The sequence below is a fragment of the Pelophylax lessonae genome (assembly GCF_965119305.1).
Source record: "Pelophylax lessonae genome assembly, chromosome: 1".
Lineage (NCBI taxonomy): Eukaryota > Metazoa > Chordata > Amphibia > Anura > Ranidae > Pelophylax > Pelophylax lessonae.
The window spans coordinates 628798923-628817819 of record NC_138768.1 but is presented as its reverse complement, the minus strand read 5'-3'; the positions used below and the strand labels follow the sequence as shown (position 1 = coordinate 628817819).

The 18897-nt window shown below is 43.4% G+C and overlaps 1 protein-coding gene across 11 annotated transcripts in view; it reads right to left on the bottom strand.

Moving 5' to 3' along the window:
• BLTP1 (bridge-like lipid transfer protein family member 1) overlaps positions 1–17867 on the bottom strand; it is a 754177-nt gene extending 736310 nt beyond the window's left edge. For all 11 annotated transcript variants that reach the window (XM_082243836.1, XM_082243839.1, XM_082243842.1 and 8 more), the window contains exon 1: positions 17753–17867. The gene's annotated coding sequence lies outside the window, so the exon portion shown is untranslated. The remainder of the gene's footprint in view (positions 1–17752) is intronic.
• Between the last annotated feature and the right edge of the window lie 1030 nt (positions 17868–18897).

Sequence of the window (18897 nt, the reverse complement as noted above, 5' to 3'; positions counted from 1 at the left end):
GACATTTTTGTAAAAACTGATTAATTACAATTGGCTCTTCATCAATGTGCAGACACAGTTATATCTGTTATATTAATGGAAGAGTAAATGTCTATTTGCAGTCTGTTTAGCTGTCAAATAACTTATGCATGGCTGACTACGACTGAATGATTGTATTCGCCTTCATGCTAGAACAATTACTTTTCATAAATGTACAAGCACTTCATGAAATTAATCCTATAAACATAACAATCAAGAATGCTTAAAAAAGTCAGTTAATCAAATAACTGCCTGGCCCACTAAACTGAAACATTTTTCTTTACGCCATGCAAAAAGTTTACAGGATCAAAAAATTATTTTCATAGTGCAGCAAATAAGTCTATTAATCCAAAGGCAATAAAAGGTAGACATTGTGCAAGAAGAGATTGCATTGGCACTAAAATCACTGTTTTATAAGGCATAAGTATCGAAGATGTCCAAAGTACCACACCTTGAACAACTAGGCCTTGTGTTTTTCACAGAAAAAAGTGGCACGACAACACGTTTTTCTGGGAAAAATCAGAACTATATACATTCCATTTGTTTTATGAAACATTTTTTAATTCATATCTTTGTTTTCTTAAATCACTGCTTGCTTCACTATATCCTTTATCAGACTGATTTATGAATAGGAGGGTCAGAGTTCATTAAAACCACCAAAGCAAATCTCCATGTTGTAGTGAGAAAGGCTGTAGTGTCTGTCTCTCTTCAGGAACAGATGAGCATTAGGCCTCGTAACAGGCTTGCATAAGAGTAGCGAAAAATAAAACATTTACAATACTTTTTAGCAAAGCTGCAGGTAAAACAGTTAGCCCTGGTTCACACCAGTGAGGCTTTGAAATCGTGCTACTTCAGCGCAATTTCAAAGCGGCAGATCAGCGTGGTTTGGACCTCCGATTTAATTGTGGCTTGCCATTTCATTTAACAGAAGTCTATGCAAGTCACAATGAAATCCTAAAAAAGTAGGGCAGGAACCTTTTTTCTGAGTCGCAACGATTTGAACGGTTCCATTTCCAGCAATGGGGTGTGACTTGTCATGCGAATTTGAACTGTCAAATCGCATGAAAATCACAACCGTATGAACCAGGGCTTACTAAAGCGGTGTCTGTAAACACGGTTTAGAATTTTCTTTCAAAAACACAATGTAACATTAAGAACCACTTGCTGACTGCTCCACGCAGATTTACTGCGGCAGGGCGGCTTGACTGCGCATAATCATGTAGATCTACGTGATTACGTGCTCCAGCTGTGATTAGACACAGCGGGAGCCATACCGCAGGAGGAGTGGGTGCGATCACCGCCAGCCTCCCGCAATCTTCAGGGAAACTGACAGGAGAGCCTCCTGCCTATAAACAAGGCATGCGGCTCTCCTGTCAGACAGGCACAATGAGATCATGTGTCTCAGCTAAGCTGAATCACCGATCTCTGTGTGCCTGTCACAGAGCCTCCCCCCCCCCCCCCAAAGTAAGAAAGCACAATTTAGAAGCACACTTAACCCCTTGATCACCCCCAGTATTAACCCCTTCCCTGCCAGCTTCATTTATACAGTAACAGTGGATATTATTTAGCACCGATTACTGTATTGGGTCACTGGTCCCCAAAAAGTCACTTAAGCCCCGTACACACGTACCGATTGTCGGCCGTAAATATTCGGCCGACGACCGATCGGCCGATTGTAGGCTTGTTAGTATGACGCTTCCGACAGCCGACAGCGCATTTTCGCCGAACAGAATCTGTCGTGCAGACTTTAAAATATTTGTTGGCCGTCACCAGAACGGCCGATTGTTCGCCAGTCAGTACAGATTTCGGCCGACAGACAGCAGATTAGCAAGACTGGGCATGCTCAGAAAAGAAAAAAAGACAAGGAAAGTTAACCATCACATGACATCGTCAATCAATATATAATATAAATAAAAGCAGACGGTGCTAATATACTATATCCTCTGCGCACAAATAAATAAATAAATAAATAAATATATCTCGTTCAGAGAAATATCGCAGCTACTTCAAAGATAAAAATGTAAACAATCACTCTGAATAAAAGTCCATAAATGGAGTCATACACAAAGCAATAGCAGCGCTGATATTAAGTATCAATCAAAGCATGCAGGGAATTGCTACAGTGCACTAGTCCTTTCTCATTAAATGTCCATCTTTATATCAGTCTTTTTCACCAGTGAATTTTTATGGGGTCACCCGACATTCAATCCTCCACCGTTGTGATACAAGTACAAGATGGCAACTCACCAGACAAACTGGCCTTCCTATTCTCATAGAGAAGGCAAACAAGCATGAACTCTGTGGTCTTTACTCGATCGGCTGCAGCTGTTAGAAACACACCTCTCTCCACAGAAAACTGAGTTCCCTTTGCTCACGAGTCACTCACCAACCGGTTAAGGAAAACATAAAAGAAAGGACCGCACTAGTGTGATATTGTAAAACATCACTCCATACTTTATTAACCAATCCCCCAATAAATGCACTCACAAACGCAATCAAATAGTAAGCCTTCTAATAAATCATATAGGGAAGTCACAGGGATGCATCGGTAGGCGATGATGGCCGGCTCACCCTCTCCACGCTGATGTTCCTAGCCTCCAGTGCCTCCGAATGTGTCACCCGAGAACTTCCGGTCGCCGCGAGGTTCACGCCCTGACGCGTTTCGTCATTTCCGACTTCTTCGAAGGGCTGCAGCCGATCGAGTAAAGACCACAGAGTTCATGCTTGTTTGCCTTCTCTATGAGAATAGGAAGGCCAGTTTGTCTGGTGAGTTGCCATCTTGTACTTGTATCACAACGGTGGAGGATTGAATGTCGGGTGACCCCATAAAAATTCACTGGTGACCCCAAATTGGTGAAAAAGACTGATATAAAGATGGACATTTAATGAGAAAGGACTAGTGCACTGTAGCAATTCCCTGCATGCTTTGATTGATACTTAATATCAGCGCTGCTATTGCTTTGTGTATGACTCCATTTATGGACTTTTATTCAGAGTGATTGTTTACATCACATGACATCACTTCTGCAGTCGGCTGTTGTTGGCCGACAAAATTTGTGTGCAGTCTTTTGCAGTTTTCAACAGACACGACAGACCTGGACAAAAGACGGCCGATCGTTCGGCCGACGATCAGTACGTGTGTACGGGGCTTTAGTGTCAGATTTGTTCGCCGCAATGTCACAGTCCCTCTAAAAATCACGGATTGCCACCATTACTAATAGAAACAACAAAAAATAAATAAAGTCAAAAAATCTATCCCATAGTTTGTAAACAACATAACTTTTGCGCAAACCAATTAATATATGCTTTTTGGGATTTTTTTTTACCAAAAATATGTAGCAAAATACAAATTGGCCTAAACTGATAAAAAAAGTTAGTTAAAGCGGTTGTAAACCCTAAAAAATAAAAAAAATAAAAAAAAAAACCTGCAAGACAAAGGCATAATGAGCTAGTATGCATCGCATACTAGCCCATTATGTGTAACTTACCTTAGAACGAAGCCCCAACACGGACCCCCGGACATGGCTGCGGGCGCTGCCATGATCCCTCGCCGTCTCTTCCGGGTTCGGCGGCTCCGGCGCGGTGATTGGCCGGAAGAGGCGGCTCCGGCGCGATGATTGGCCGGAGCCGCGATGACGTCACTCCCGCGCATGCGCGCAGGAGTGATTTTCCGGCAAGCTCCCGGCAAATAAATTGAAGGTCCCCCCGGACCTTCAGAGCGCATGCGCCGCTCGCGCGAGCGGCTGCATGCACTGTAAATATCTCCTAAACCATGCCGGTTTAGGAGATATTATTTGTACCTACAGGTAAGCCTTATTATAGGCTTACCTGTAGGTAAAAGTGTCAAAAAGCGGGATACTACCGCTTTAAAGGAGAAGTACAGCCAAAGGTCGTTTGGCTGTACTTCTCCCTGTGGATCACAGGAGTGCAGTTCATTCTGCAATCCTGTGAGCCGTTTTCAGCAGACAGTGAGCTGACATCACAGGCTTGAGCAAGATCACGACAATGAAGTCAGGACCCGCCCACATACCTAGACCGACACCCAGCTCAGCCTCAAGCAAGCAGCCTAGAGCCTGAGTCGGCCACTTCTGCCCCTTCCACAGCCCATCACTCCAGTGAGCGCGGAGTCAGAGCAGAGAGCTTGTGACTGTCAGTCAGGGAGCTGTGAGAGCTGAGCGAGCGGCTGTGTTACATCACTCGGTTCTCAATGTTAGGCCTCATGTACACTGAACAAAAACAGCAGTAGAGTTAGCTGTAGAAAGCTATAGCTGTAGAATGAGTTTTTAAGCATTTTTGAAGTGATGTTTTTCAGCGTTTTTTAGCAAAACTATACCCCCAAAAAAATAGCTCAAATACGCTGATAAAGTCCACATAGCAGCGTTTTTAAGCTTTTATCAGAGTTAGCAAGTTTTTACAGCTGAAAAACTCCTTTTAAAACCCACTAGTTCTGGGTCCAGAGAGCGCCCCTGCCAAAAACTACTGATAACAGCCTATGTGTGCATGGATACATAAGATAACAGGTTTATTGGCTGCTAAAAAACATTTTAGCAGCCAATAAACATTTGAAGCCAAAAAAAGCTGTAAAACTGTGCCGTGTGCATGAGGCCTCAGAGCCAGCAGGGGACAGATGCTGCATCCACCTAAGTATAAGGCCCCTTTAACACACTCCGTCCGTCGGACGGAGTCAGTTTTCTCAGCAGGGGAACGATCCACCGATCCTTCACTGAGCAGGCGGATGACAGCTGTGTCTCCGTGCTCTATTCGGAGACACAGCTGTCAGTTCCCCATGCATCTCTATGGGGGAAATCGGATGGGAACGGACCGTTGGTCCGTTCTCATCCGATCCAATCCGCTGGACGGATGGAAAATAGGGTTTCCATCTGTCCAGATTTGACAGATCGGATGTCAGCGGACATGTCTCCACTGACATCCAATGCCCCATAGGAATGTATGGGGGGACAGATCAGAAAAAACTGACAGGCGAATGTGAACGGTCCGCCTGTGTGAAAGGGACCTAAATGTGCACAACAAAAAGTCCATACTTCTCTTGCTAATTAACCCAAATTAATAACACCTTCCCCTTCTTCCATTAGTAATTGTTTTTCATTTTTTTTTTTTTTTAATTTTTAAATAATTTTGTTTTTCCTTTTCAGTTGGGTTTTACACAAAAAAAAAAAAAAAGCTTTATTAACCACTTAAGCCCCGGAGGATTTGGCTGCTAAACGACCAGGGGGTATTTTGCGATTCGGCACTGCGTGACTTTAACGGACAATTGCGCGGTCGTGCGACGCTGTACCTAAACGAATTTGGCGTCCTTTTTTTCCCACAAACAGAGCTTTCTTTTGGCGGTATTTGATCACCTGTGCGATTTTTTGATCACGCGCTATAAACAAAAAAAGAGCGTAAATTTTGCAAAAATAGCAATATTTTTCCCTTTTTTTTATATGAAATTCCCCCCCAAAAAAATGTAAAAATCAACATTTTTTAACATTTTCGGCCAATTTGTTTTATGCTACCTATGTTTGGTAAAAAAAAAAAAAAAAAAAAAAAAAAAATCACAAAAAGCGTATTTTGATTGGTTTGCGCAAAAGTTATTGCGTTTACTAACTAAGGGAAAGATTTTTGTCATTTTTGTTGTTTTTTTTTAACGCGTAATGGCGGCGATCTGCGATTTTTTTTGCGGTACTGCGACATTGCGGCGGACAGATCGGACCCTTGACTGACATTTTTGACACTTTTGGGGTTACCAGTGACATTTCTACAGTAATCAGTGCTATATATATGCACTGTTACTGTAAAAATACACTGGTAGTGAAGGGGTTAACTTTTTTTGAGAGGGAGGAGCTGTGTGTGTCCCTAGGGGCGTGATTCTAACTGTGATTGGCTGTGGCTTCAGCTGTATGCAGAGTGATCAACGGATCTACATAGTAGATCCATATGATCATCTCTCATACAGAGGGGAGAATGACAGGCAGCTTGTTTACACAAGCTGCCTGACTTTCTCCCTCTCCCCCACCGATCGCAGAGTGGCCGGCGGACATCGGGTCCGCCGGTCACACGCGCGGGGGGGGGGGGGTCCGTGACCACGCGGGAGCGCTCGCTCGCTCCCTAGACCCTCACAAGCTAGTGACGTAGCCCTACGTCACTTTGCCTGTGAGGGGCTGACCGCTGCCGTAGATAGTCGTGCGGCGGTCGGCAAGTGGTTAAATTTGTAACCCCCTGCAAGACTAAACCACAAACTTCATTGTAGTGCCATTAAAAGTGGAACAAGGTATAGAATAAATGGTATACCCTTTACCTACATAAGCACGAGTTGTTTTTTGCATTGATAAAAAATTTTGCAAGTGTCACCAAAAGAAAAAAACTTGCTTATCGAGACAATAGCAGAAATGTAAAAATTGCTCCAGTACATAATGCTAAGTTAAAATTGCTGCATGTCGGAATCAAACACGTTCTAGACATGCAACAGAAATGTGCTGCACTTTAGCAGACACATTGGCAAAATGCCTGCATTTGCAGGAGCTAAACTGCACGGTGCCACAGCACTACACAGTTCCATACTGCGTGATTAAAAAAAAAAAAAAGGTTGTGGTCTTATTTCCCCGTGTTTCCACAGGAAGGGCAGCCCACTCAAATGAATGGACTACCCTTCACGCAGAACGCAGCCCACACAAGTGTTAACCCAGGTGTTCCGGTTGCCTGTTTTTTATCCTTCCGTTGACAGATAATAAACAAACAGCAATGCATTTCTGTGGGTAAATGGATAATATTGTTTACATTCGCATTCTTCAAGTCTTTTTTTTTTTTTTTTTAAATGGAACAAGTCTCAATCCTGTTTCCTTTACACAGACCTAAATGGAGGTAAACAGACACGGTCTATTTTTGCATTAGTTGTTAAGGAGCTGACACCCACCAGCATCCTAACAACCTGTGCCTCATCCCAGCAGCAGGGATGAATCATTGGTTGTTAAAGATTAACTCCACTTTTGTTCAGAAAAAGAATATTTTCCGCTGGGTGATCTATGTACACTGCAGAATTTTGTTCCAGACTCCTACCTTTTGTTTTTCTCAAGAAATAGCTGTTTGCCTGTGTCCCTAGCTGACAGTAGCATGTAAACAAAGAAGCCGTCGGTGAGTAGAGAAAAAGGCTCCATGACCCCCTGCCCCCCCCCCCCCCTCCACTCCATATCCTGCATTTGGAGTCTGATATGGATTTTAAGAGGAACTCCCCATCTCCAAAACAAATATGTGTGGTTATACAAAATTGACTCCAGACCCCTATCGGAGCATGCAGCCCAGCAGCTTAGGGAAAAAGGAGAGAGAACCATAACAGGCCACATGCCCTCAACTAAGCACTTTGCTCCTATGTTGATGAGGACAAGGGCCTCCTCCCCACAACCCTGGCCTTGTGGTTGTGGGGGTGAGGGGTGACTTGTCAGAATCTGGAAGCCTCCCGGATCCTGCCTCACCCTATGTAACTGAGTATGGGATACATGGTACCCCTTTTAATTGACCAAAAATACAGTCAGTAGTAAACAAACAACAGAACACGGCTTTTGAAAAGTCCTTCATTGGGAAAAAAAAACATCCATCATCATCATCATCATTGACCCGCTGCCACCAACCATTAACTAATGACAGCTCCACTTCCTCTGCTGCGAAGTAAACCGTGGGGTAAGAGCACCAGATGAGGTCATTGTCTGGTTATGCACCCACCTCTCTTATAAAGTCATTGACAGAATATGGACATCTACACAATTACTTCAGTGGTCCTGCCCCTCTTGTTTACTGCAGCGGCAGGGTGGAAGCAGAGCTGTCATTTAGCGGCAGCGACTGATGGGAGAAGTCGGATGTCAGGAGGCCAGATTCCGTAGGCCCCCTTTTTTGTTTAAATGGGCTTCCAGATTCCAATAAGCTTCCGACCCTGTAGACCCCCACAACCACGAGGCCAGGGTTGTGGGAAGAAATCCTTGTCCTCATCAACATGGGAAAGGCCCCCCCCCCCATTGGGGGGGCATGTGGCCTGGTATGGTTAAGGGAAGGCAACACAGTCTGGGGTCCCCAGGTCGCATGCTTGGATAAGGGTCTGGTATGTATTTTTGGGGAACCCCACAACTTATTTATTGGTATAGGTCCCTCTTAAAGTCCATTCCAGCCAAGAAAAATATTTTTTTTTTTTTTTTTTTTTTTTATTCACCAACAGCTCCTTTGTTTACATTCTGCTGGCAGCTGGGAATCCCCCAGCTGCCAGCAGGGATGAGTCATGATTGTTAGGACAATGGCAGGCAGATGAAAAAAACCTTATTTGACTCAACCACCAGAGGGAAAGACAACTTATATATGGCAACTCACTGGACTACATAAAATTGTCAACAGGTTCATCCAGAGCACATGTGACAGACCTGAAAGGGTCTGGAGAAGCTGTGAAGAACGTCATGCTGCCTGTAACATTGTTCATTATCACCAGTTTGGTTGTGGGTCAGTGATGGGCTGGGGAGGCATATCCATGGAGGGACGCACAGACCTCTACAGACAAGACAATGGCACCCTGACTGCCATTAGATAATGGGATGAAATCTTTGCCCCTATGGCCAGACCCGATGCTGGTGCAGTGGGTTTTGGGTTCCTCCTGGTGCACAACAATGCCCAACCTCATGTGGCGAGAGTATGCAGCCAGTTCCTGGAGGATGAAGGAATTGATACCATTGAATGCCCCCCCCCCCCCCCCAAGCACACCTGACCTCAATCCAATAGAACACCTCTGGGACATTATGTTTTGGTCCATCTGATGCCGCCAGGTTGCACCTCAGTCTGTTCAGGAGCTCAGTGATGCCCTGGTCCAGATCTGGGAGGAAATACCCCAGGACACCATCTGTCCTCTCAAAAGGAGCATGCCCGACGTTGTCAGGCATGCAAACAAGCACGTAGAGGCCATACTAAGTACCATTTTGAGTTGCTGCAATGAAATTTTAGCAAAATGAACTAGCCTGCTGCGTCATTTTTTCACTTTGATTTTCAGGCTGTCTTTGAATTCAGCTCTCTGTAGGTTGATAATTTTAATTTCTATGTGGCATCCTTTAGTTTCTAACACATTACCCAGTCCATATCCGTAAAGATATCCAGCATGATATTTTTCCCCATTGAGATCTGATATGTTATCAAAGTGGTCCTTTTCAGCCAAAACATATGTGTGAACATAAATGTCACCTCCCTCACACAACAATAAATGTTCCAGGTTTCACACAGGGAGCATTTTCCATCACCCCCTTGGGCCTAAATTGTCCATGTATATCAAAAGACAAGATTATTATGGAATGTTTCATTAGGTGCATGCACATGATACTTATGGATGCCTATGGGAATAGGAGATCAAGACTGTCATAAAGTAAAGACTCCTGCTGGTATGTAAACAACCCTGGCCAAAAAGATTGTATCACCAATGCCCAGAGAGAGGATAGATGCTGAAAAACCAGACCGGTTTTGCCAGACACAGGCTGGCTACAAAGGATTATTTGGAATTACTATGGTGTTGCCTGATAGACACCATCATTGGTTGGGTGCTACGGACTGGAACCTACTTGCATGACAACATGACTAATACCTAGCTCCATTCTTTATTATCATTTTTTTTTACTGACTGTAAAAAGATCACATAGCACATAGAAGAAAGAATGGTGCCCCATCAATGGTTCATGTCAATGGGCTCTATTCACTAAAGAAAATTGCATGCAGTATTTAGGTGCGATTTTGTAAGTGTCAATTTACTATGTTGAAAACACTTGGTAAATACTGCAGGTAAAGGCATTAAAGTGGTTCTAAAGGCAGGAGGTGTTCTTTTTTTTTTATCTTAATGCATTCTATGAAAAACCTTCTGTGTGCAGCAGCAGCCCCACCCACCCAAATGCTCACCTGAGACCAATCTCGATCCAGCAATGTTGCCCAGGACTTTTCCTCCTATAGTTGGCTGAGAAAGCAGCGGGCACCATTGGCATCCACTGCTGTCAAAGTCAGTGAGCCAATCAGGAGAGAGGGGGCAGGGCCAAGCCACAGCCCCTTGTCTGAATAGACCCACAGAGCAGTAGGCTTGGCTCAGGTGCCCAAATAGCAAGCTGCTTGCAGTGGGGGAACTCAACAGGAGGGAGAGGCCAGGAGGGAGAGGCCAGGAGCACCGGCGAGGGACCTGAGAAGAGAAGGATCTGGCCTGTCTGTGCAAAACCACTGCACAGAGCAGGCAAGTATAGCATGTTTGTTTAAAAAAAAAAAAAAAAAAAAAAAAAAAAAAAAAAAAAACACACACACGAGACTTAAATATTACTTTAAACTCAATTCACAGAAAGAACTACTGTATTTAAATGCATGCAGTATTTAGGGATATAAAAATATAGTAAATTTTGAGTAGTCTCTGCCTTTTTGGATCAGTTCTCCCAACAGTAATGCATAGAAACCTAAACATGGAAATCACAGGGGTTGATTTACTTAAAAGTATACTGCAATTAAAAGGCAAACAAAATGTTTAGTTTTGTATCGAGTGGAGGTGGATTATAACACCTGTCAGTGTTACCATTATCATCCACAGAAAAGTAAATGGAGGGGAAATCTTCCAATGGGGACACAAAAAACTTATAGGGGTTAGAACCATCCCTTACTTAGTCCATAATGGGAAAATAAAAGAGCCCTACTTTAAGGCAAATTTACTGTGCATTTTGCTCCAGAGCTTAGTACATTAGGTAAATCTTCACTTTACAAAGAATATCCACTCACATGCAAGGAAAGCAAAACAGCATTTTTTCTTGCACATGATTGGATGATGAAAGTCAGCAGAGTTTCCCCTCATTTAGGCTTGGCTCACACCTATGCAGTTCGCTTTTGATCCATTGCTGCAGTGCTTTTTGGAGGTGCATGTTGCATTTTTGCACATAGGTTTTTGACCCATTATTCGCATGCTTTTGATGCATTTTGTGTTTTGCATTTTTTAGGCCTTTCCTTTTTTGGCCAATTTGTTGTTGGGTGGATTAAAAAAATGCAAATTGCAGCAAAAATCGCTGCAAAAAAGTCATGACATGCTTTTCTAAAGGATAAACTTTCTTATTCATTTTGGATAGAGTAATGGAGGGCTAGAAACTTCCCCCCCCCCCATCTATATCTCACTGTAGAAGGTCACCAGAACTATTGTGCCCATTGGAAGATTTCCCCTCTATTACTTTTCTGGGGACAACCCAAAATTTGGGATTTTCTTTTACTTTCAATGATAACGGTAAACAGGACAAATTGAGAGGATTAATCTTCCTAATGAGGGCACAGACAGAAGTAAAAAACTGGCAGGTGTTCTAACCCCTCTGCACTCTTTAAAAAAAAGTTTTTCCTTTAGTTATATACTTTAACCACTTAACCCCCGGAAGATTTTACCCGCTTCCTGACCAGGGCCTATTTTGCAATTCAGCACTGTGCGACGCTGTACCCAAATGAAATGGATGTCTTTTTTCCCACAAACAGAGCTTTCTTTTGGTGGTATTTGATCACCTGTGCGATTTTTTGATCATGCGCTATAAACAAAAAAAAGAGCGACAATTTTGCAAAAATAATATTTCACATTTTTTTTTTATATGAAACTCCCCAAAAAAAACAAAAAAAAAAAAAAGTAAAAATCTAAATTTAACATTTTAGGCCAATTTGTTTTCTGCTACATCTGTTTGGTAAAAAAAAAAAAATAATTCGCAAAAAGCGTATTTTGGTTTGCGCAAAAGTTATTGCGTTTACTAAGGGAAAGATTGTCATTTTTATTGTTTTTTTTTTTTTTAACGAGTAATAGCAGCGATCTGCGATTTTTTTTGCGGGACTGCGACATTGCGGCGGACAGATCGGACCCTTGACTGACATTTTTGGGGTTACCAGTGACATTACTACAGTAATATACATATGCACTGTTACTGTAAAAATGACACTGGCAGGAAAGGGGTTAACTTTATTTGAGAAGGAGGGGTTAAGTGTGTCCCTAGGGGCGTGCTTCTAACTGTGATTGGATGTGGCTTGTGATGTAACAGCAGAGATCTATGGTCCTACATAGCAGCACTGTATGATCTCTGCTGTTACACAGGGGAGAATGACAGGCAGCTTTGTTTACATTAGCCGCATGCCTTTCTCCCGATGTAACCGACGATCGCGAGTGACTGCGGACATCGGTCCACCGCTCACACGAGCGGGGGGGGTGGGGGTCCGTGAGCGAGCGGGAGCGCGCCTTCAGCGCCGCACGCTCGCTCCCTAGGGCCTCACAGGCTAGCAACGTAGTACTACGTCACTTTGCCTGTGAGGGGCTGACTGCCGACGTAAATGGTCATTAGGCAGTTGGAAAGTGGTTAAGTAAATCAACCCCAATGATTTCCATATTAAGATTTGGATGTATTACTGTTGAGAGAACTGATTAAAAAAAAAAAAAAAAAAAAAAAAAAAAGGCAGAGACTATGCAAGATGGGCTATTAGATTTTTTACATTCCTTAACCAATTCAGCTGCGTTACTTTAACGGACAATTGCACAGTTGTGAAAAAAAAAATAAATAAAAGGGTTCTTTCTCTCCCCCCCACAAATAGAACTTTCTTTTGATCACCTCTGCAGTATATATTTTTTGCACCATAAAACAAAAAAAAATAGACAATTTGAAAAAAAAAAAAATTATATATATATTTTACTTTCTGCCTTTAAAACCTATCCAGTAACAAAATTGAAAAAAAAAAATCTAATTTCATCATAAATTCAGTGTACAGTAAAACCTTGGTTCCGGAAACATGCTTGTAATCCAAAGCACTCTTATATCAAAGCAAATTTTCCCATAAGAAATAATGGAAACTCAGATGATCCGTTCCACAACTATTTATTCATAAGTCTTTCAGTTTATAGTCTATATACATAGATTATAGCAATGTGATAGGTTGTGTCATCATAAAATGTCCATCCACAAATGGCGCCTCCACAAGGGGATTAGAAGCAAATTCCAGCAGGAGCTACAGAGTATAAAAGAGAAGAGAGACGCCTCTAAGTGTAGCAGTATGGGGACATTTAATGAAGGTACAACATTTAGCAACTCACATTGTTGATGATTAAAGAGGCACATCTAAGTATGCAGGCATCCGGGGTAAAACTGTCCACATAGACCATCTTCTGAACCACTGGCTCTCACCGATGTCAGTCTGCAATTGTGATTGGGAAGACTACCCTGCAGTAGAGTGATCTGAAAGCGAGACTTTGGAGCGCAGCGTGGAAGGGTGTGATGAAGATTACAGTGCGGAGGATGGACTATGTGGAAAGCTTTACCCCGGATGCCGGCATACTTAGATGTGCCTCTTTAATCATCAACCATGTGAGCTGCTAAATATTGAACCTTCATTAAATGTAACAATATTGCTACACTTAGAGGCGCCTCTCTTCTCTTTTATACCCAGTTGTGACGCTACTTGTTTATCAAGACATCGCTTGTATATCAAGTCAAAATTTTTTAAAAAAATTAGCTTGTCTTGCAAAGCGCTCTCAAACCAAGTTACTCTCAAACCAAGGTTTTACTGTATTCTGATACATAATTTTGGTAAAAAAAAACAAACAAACCAATAAGCGTATATTGAGTGGTTTGCGCAAAAGTAATAGGGTCTTCAAGCAATGGAATATTTTTATTTTACGGAACTGAACAGCAGGGTTTCCCACACTGCACCAGTGCGAACTGGGACTAAATGTCAAAATATTAAAAGAAAACTATATGAAAAAAAAAAAAAAAAAACACCACACACACAAGACAATTTTGTAGAACGGTATTTATGTATGGGTGTGATTTTTTGATACTATTTTCATTCAACGTTTGACATCTTTAAAGATATTTTGTATTTACCTAATGTAACTTAGTTGTTTTTGATACATCACATGTGGTGTAAAAGCAGCTTCCTTTTGACTGGTATGCTTATTATTTTGTATGAATACACACGTATGGTGCAGGGACTGCATGACTTAGTGAGTTGGCATATTTCTACAGTTTAAACCATTTTATCTCTTTAACCGCTTTAAGACCGGAAGGATTTGCCGCCCCCTTAATGACCAGGTCACTTTCCTCAACTTGGCATGGCCTGACTATAACTGACAATTGCGCGGTCATGCAATGCTGTACCCAAACGAAATTTACATCCTTTTTTCGTCCTACAAATAGAGCTTTCCTTGGGTGGTATTTGATCACCTGTGCGATTTTATTTTTTGTGCTATAAACAAAGCAATGAGCGACAATTCTGGGGAAAAAAAATAAAAATAAATACATTTTTCACATTCTGCTATATGACATTCCAAAAAAAAAAAAAATAATTTTTTTAACATTTTAGGTCAAATTTGTTTTCGGCTACATATTGTTGGGAAAAAAAAACGCAATAAGCGTATTTTGATTGGTTTGCACAAAAGTTATCGAATCTACTAACTACGGGAAAGATTTGTCATTTTTTTTTTTTTTTACTAGTAATGGCAGCGATCTGTGATTTTTTGCAGGACTGCGACATTGCGGCAGACAGATCGGACCCCTAACTGACATTTTTGGGGGGACTAGTGACATTACTACAGTAATCAGTGCTAAAAATATGCACTATTACTGTAATAACGACACTGGCAGGGAAGGGGTTAACAGTGTAGGTGATCAAGGGGTTAAATGTGTACCTAGGGGCACGTTTCTAAATGTGGGGGGGCGTGGCTTGTGGAATGACCATAGAGACCTGCAATCCTATATAGAAGGATCACAGGGGCTCTGATCATTCCAAGGAGAACGGTCAGCTGTGTTTACAACAGCCGACCATTCTTTTCTCTCTGTGGGGAACGATCGCAGGTGTCAAACAGCAATCGGAGCCGCCTGCCCGCTGCATCGGCTTTCCCGCTGACGATCGGGAGCATACCCCCTAGCTGTCACCAAGGGACCGACGTAGACCTACGTCTGTTTGCCTGGGAGAGCCACACTGCCACAGTAAATATGCGGTAAGCAAGCGGTTAATTAGGAATAAAAACCTGACAGGGGCTCTAATTCTTCTCCACTGCATCCATCCCAGTGGAAATTGCATTTATTTGTGAAAGGCAAAAAATGTTTTGCGCTTTCTTAAAGCGGTAGATCTCATTTTGTGAATGGGGCCCAGCAGGAGCAGTGGTGCCCCATTGCCGGTGTTAGCCAGAGCAGCAGAAGCTCAAGGGCCAGATAAAGACAAGCAAAAGGTGACAGTTTGGAGTCCACTTCCCTAGAGAGTTTACCCTCGCAGTGTGATAGCAGCCCCACCGGGATTAACCATCTAGGCGGTAATCCCGAGCGTGACTTGGGGTGGATTTTTCATTACAGGAGCGGTAACCCCGAGTCACGCTCGGGGTGGATGTGCAGAGAGCGCAGCGGTGTTCTCTTACCTTCTCCTGGCGATCCAGCGATGATCTCTCATTGCTGAGATTGCCAGCTGAGAGTCCCGCCGCTCCTCCGTCGGTCTGATGACTTCCTAGTTCCATTCCCTGCAGCAGCAATGCTGCATGGGAGCGGAACTAGGGAGGGAAATTCAAAAAAAAAAAAAAAGTTGCACAAAACACACATATATATATATATATATATATATATATATATATATATATATATATATATATATATATATATATATATATATATATATACACACACACACATATACACATATACACACACACATATATCTATATATAATGCATGAATTATAATCTAATAATATAATTTTATTATATAATAATAAAATAATATTATTGCTTCGATTATAATTCACGCATTTGTGTTTCAAATTTATCACATCTGGGATGTCTACTAGACTCTTGTTTTGGTCAGGTTTAAGTCAGCAATTACTAAGAATTGTAGGCCTATAATACATAACGCCAAATTTCCATGAAAACAATTGTACCGCTTTTGGTACAGAATTCCTGACAATCATACCGCCAGGGATGTTAGGGGTTTGTAAGGTTGAGGCTCCATTCACACCTGAGCATATTATTTTCAGGCGTTTTTTGCAGGTGTTTGGAGGCAAGCATTGACATCCAACAAAAATGCTTGGAATATGCCCCAAAAATGCCCAGATGTGAACAAGGCCTCAAAGTTTTTCACCTTAAGTCCTTGTCCACACCTGAGCATATTTCAGCTCCTAAAATGCTCATCTCTGAAGTCTCAAAACACCCAACAACAAAATCCCATTCATTTCAATGGCCCCTGTTCACATATCAGCGTTTTGTCCCCTGAAGCAAAACGTCTGATGCTCAAAAAAGTACATGAGCTTCTTTTTTGGCTGATTACAAGTATTTTTGTTAGATGTCAATGCCTGCCTCCAAACACCTGCAAACAAAACGGCTGAAAAAACCCCCAAAAAAGACGCCTGAAAATGATACGCTAAGGTGTGAATGGAGCCTTATGCATTCAGGTGAAAAACCTTTGTTGCAGCCCCCCCTCTTTTTGTTACCTGAGCCCATTCCTTCCAGCGCCGTGCACGAGCCCTCCGTCTCCAGCTGCTGGCTCTCATCTCATTGGACAGATTGATAGCAACGGGAGCCATTGGCTCCTGCTGCTATTAAATCTAAAGACACAGGAGTGGGGTTGAGTCCTACGGTCTGTGTTAATGGAGGCGGCAGCAGCAGGACTGGGGAACGTGCCCCCTCAAGTGGCTCCCTGTTGGGGCAATCAATGAAGAGGAGGAGGAGCGCCGCCGGGACCCCCCCGGAGGAGGAGAAGCCAGGAGCGCCACCGGGACCCCCCAGAAGAGGAGGAGGAGCCAGGAGCGCCGCCGGGACCCCCCCAGGAGGAGCCAGGAGCGCCGCCTGGACCCCCCCAGGAGGAGCCAGGAGCGCCGCCTGGACCCCCCCAGGAGGAGCCAGGAGCGCCGCCTGGACCCCCCCAGGAGGAGCCAGGAGCGCCGCCTGGACCCCCCCAGGAGGAGCCAGGAGCGCCGCCTGGACCCCCCCGAAGTGAAGGAGGAGCCAGGAGCACCACCGGGACCCCCCAGAAGTGAAGGAGGAGGAGCCAGGAGCGCCGCCGGGACCCCCCAGAAGAGGAGGATGAGGGCTGCATAGAGCAGGGAAGTATAACGTTTGTTCTATAAAAAAAAAAAAAAAAAAAAAAAATTTATATATATATATATATATATATATATATATATATATATATATATATATATATATATATATATATATTTACAACCTTTAGAGCCCCTTTAAGACTTAAGTACATCTACATGAGTGTAGAGTCCACCGACATGTAAATTACTAACACGGAAGAGTAGAACCCAATCTAGCCAGACACACAAAGCCATCAGTTTCAGTTTACAGGAAAGCCAAACTAGAGACATTTACAGGGAACACTTGAAGGAAGACATTGCAGAACTCTGTCTGGCTGTCACCTCACACTACTTTCCAGGTCACTAACCAGAACAAGTGAGGTGAATGGACAGAGCTCCTTAGTATGACCCAGACAGACAGCTGGCACTGTGAGAGGAGGAGTAATGCCAGGTCCACCTATTCTCTGTACACATTATAAGGAGATGGAGGAGCTCTCCAGTACAATACAAGACAAGGCTCCCAGCTAGCACACATGTAACCAGCCGCCCTCACACACTCCCTATTACATACACGGCTAGGAGTGGGAAGCCGCCCTTCCTTCCCTACTCTCCACCACACACAACCAGCCATACATAACCGGAGCCTGACACCACACACACCATCCCCCACAGCTTCTCTCACCGACTGCTGTGACTTCTCCTCCTCTTCATCCCCTCTCAGCTTTATACACCGGCTCACCGCCTCACCCGGTCCCGGCCAGCGTCCTGAGCCGCCATCTTGCGTAGCGTGTAGGCACACCCCTAGAATGGTGACGTAACCGGCAGAGGCATAAGAGAGGCGGGGTTTCCCAAAGGTCAGCTAATGGTGAGAGAGCGGCAGAGACGTTCCGCCCAATCACGAACTGACTTTCAGATCACAACAAAGAGGGTAAACAGTGGGAATCGGGTGGTCGAGGCTGCGGGTGTCACCTGTGATCGGTGCCTAGGCGTGTGATGGATTATACATGGCTCTATGGCTTATACATGGCTCTATGTGTCCCTTTGTCTTTTCTCATAGTTCTCACTAGTTTAAGAAGTAAAGGAAAAGTTCATCTATGCAAAGTGTCTGAGTTGTTAAAGCATTTGCATCCTGATATGTGGCTGCCATACCATGTATTTGAATGAGAAAGTATCCTGTTCTCGTTGTATTGCTTCCTGAGTATGAAATCCCTGGTGTTCCTGCCAGTCCCTCTGCTTCCCTATTAAAAACTGACCACACTAAGCAGGAGAACACATCATGGTCAGATCTCTAGCTATGCTTAGAACTCTGTGTATTCTCCTCCGAATATCAGACTTGTCCTGACATGCCCCCGCTGCACAGCCATTCAATGAGAAGATTAGTGTACTGCTGCTTCTCCTCCCCCACCCCTTTGCAGCTGAGAAGATGTTTTGCCTTTCATTTCTATTTTAAACTGAATGGGTCATTTTACAAGGTGATCGTTTACAATCACTTTCAGTCCAGAAATAACAATGTGATATATTTATTTATTTCAGGTACTTACATAACGCTGTCAATTTATGCAATGCTTTACATATACATTGTACATTCACATCATTCCCTGCCCTCAAGGAGCTTACAATCTAAGGCAGTGTTCCCCAACCCCCGGGCCGCGGACCGGTACTGGTCCGTGGATCAAACGGTACCGGGCCACCCGAGGAACTTTAAATAATTTCACTGTGGCGGCCGAGGCGCAGAGCATTGCCCCCCCTCCCCTGAGCCCGCCCATTGTGTGATAATAGCGAATGAAAATTCTATATTGTCACACTGATCCTCCTCCTGGCCAATCA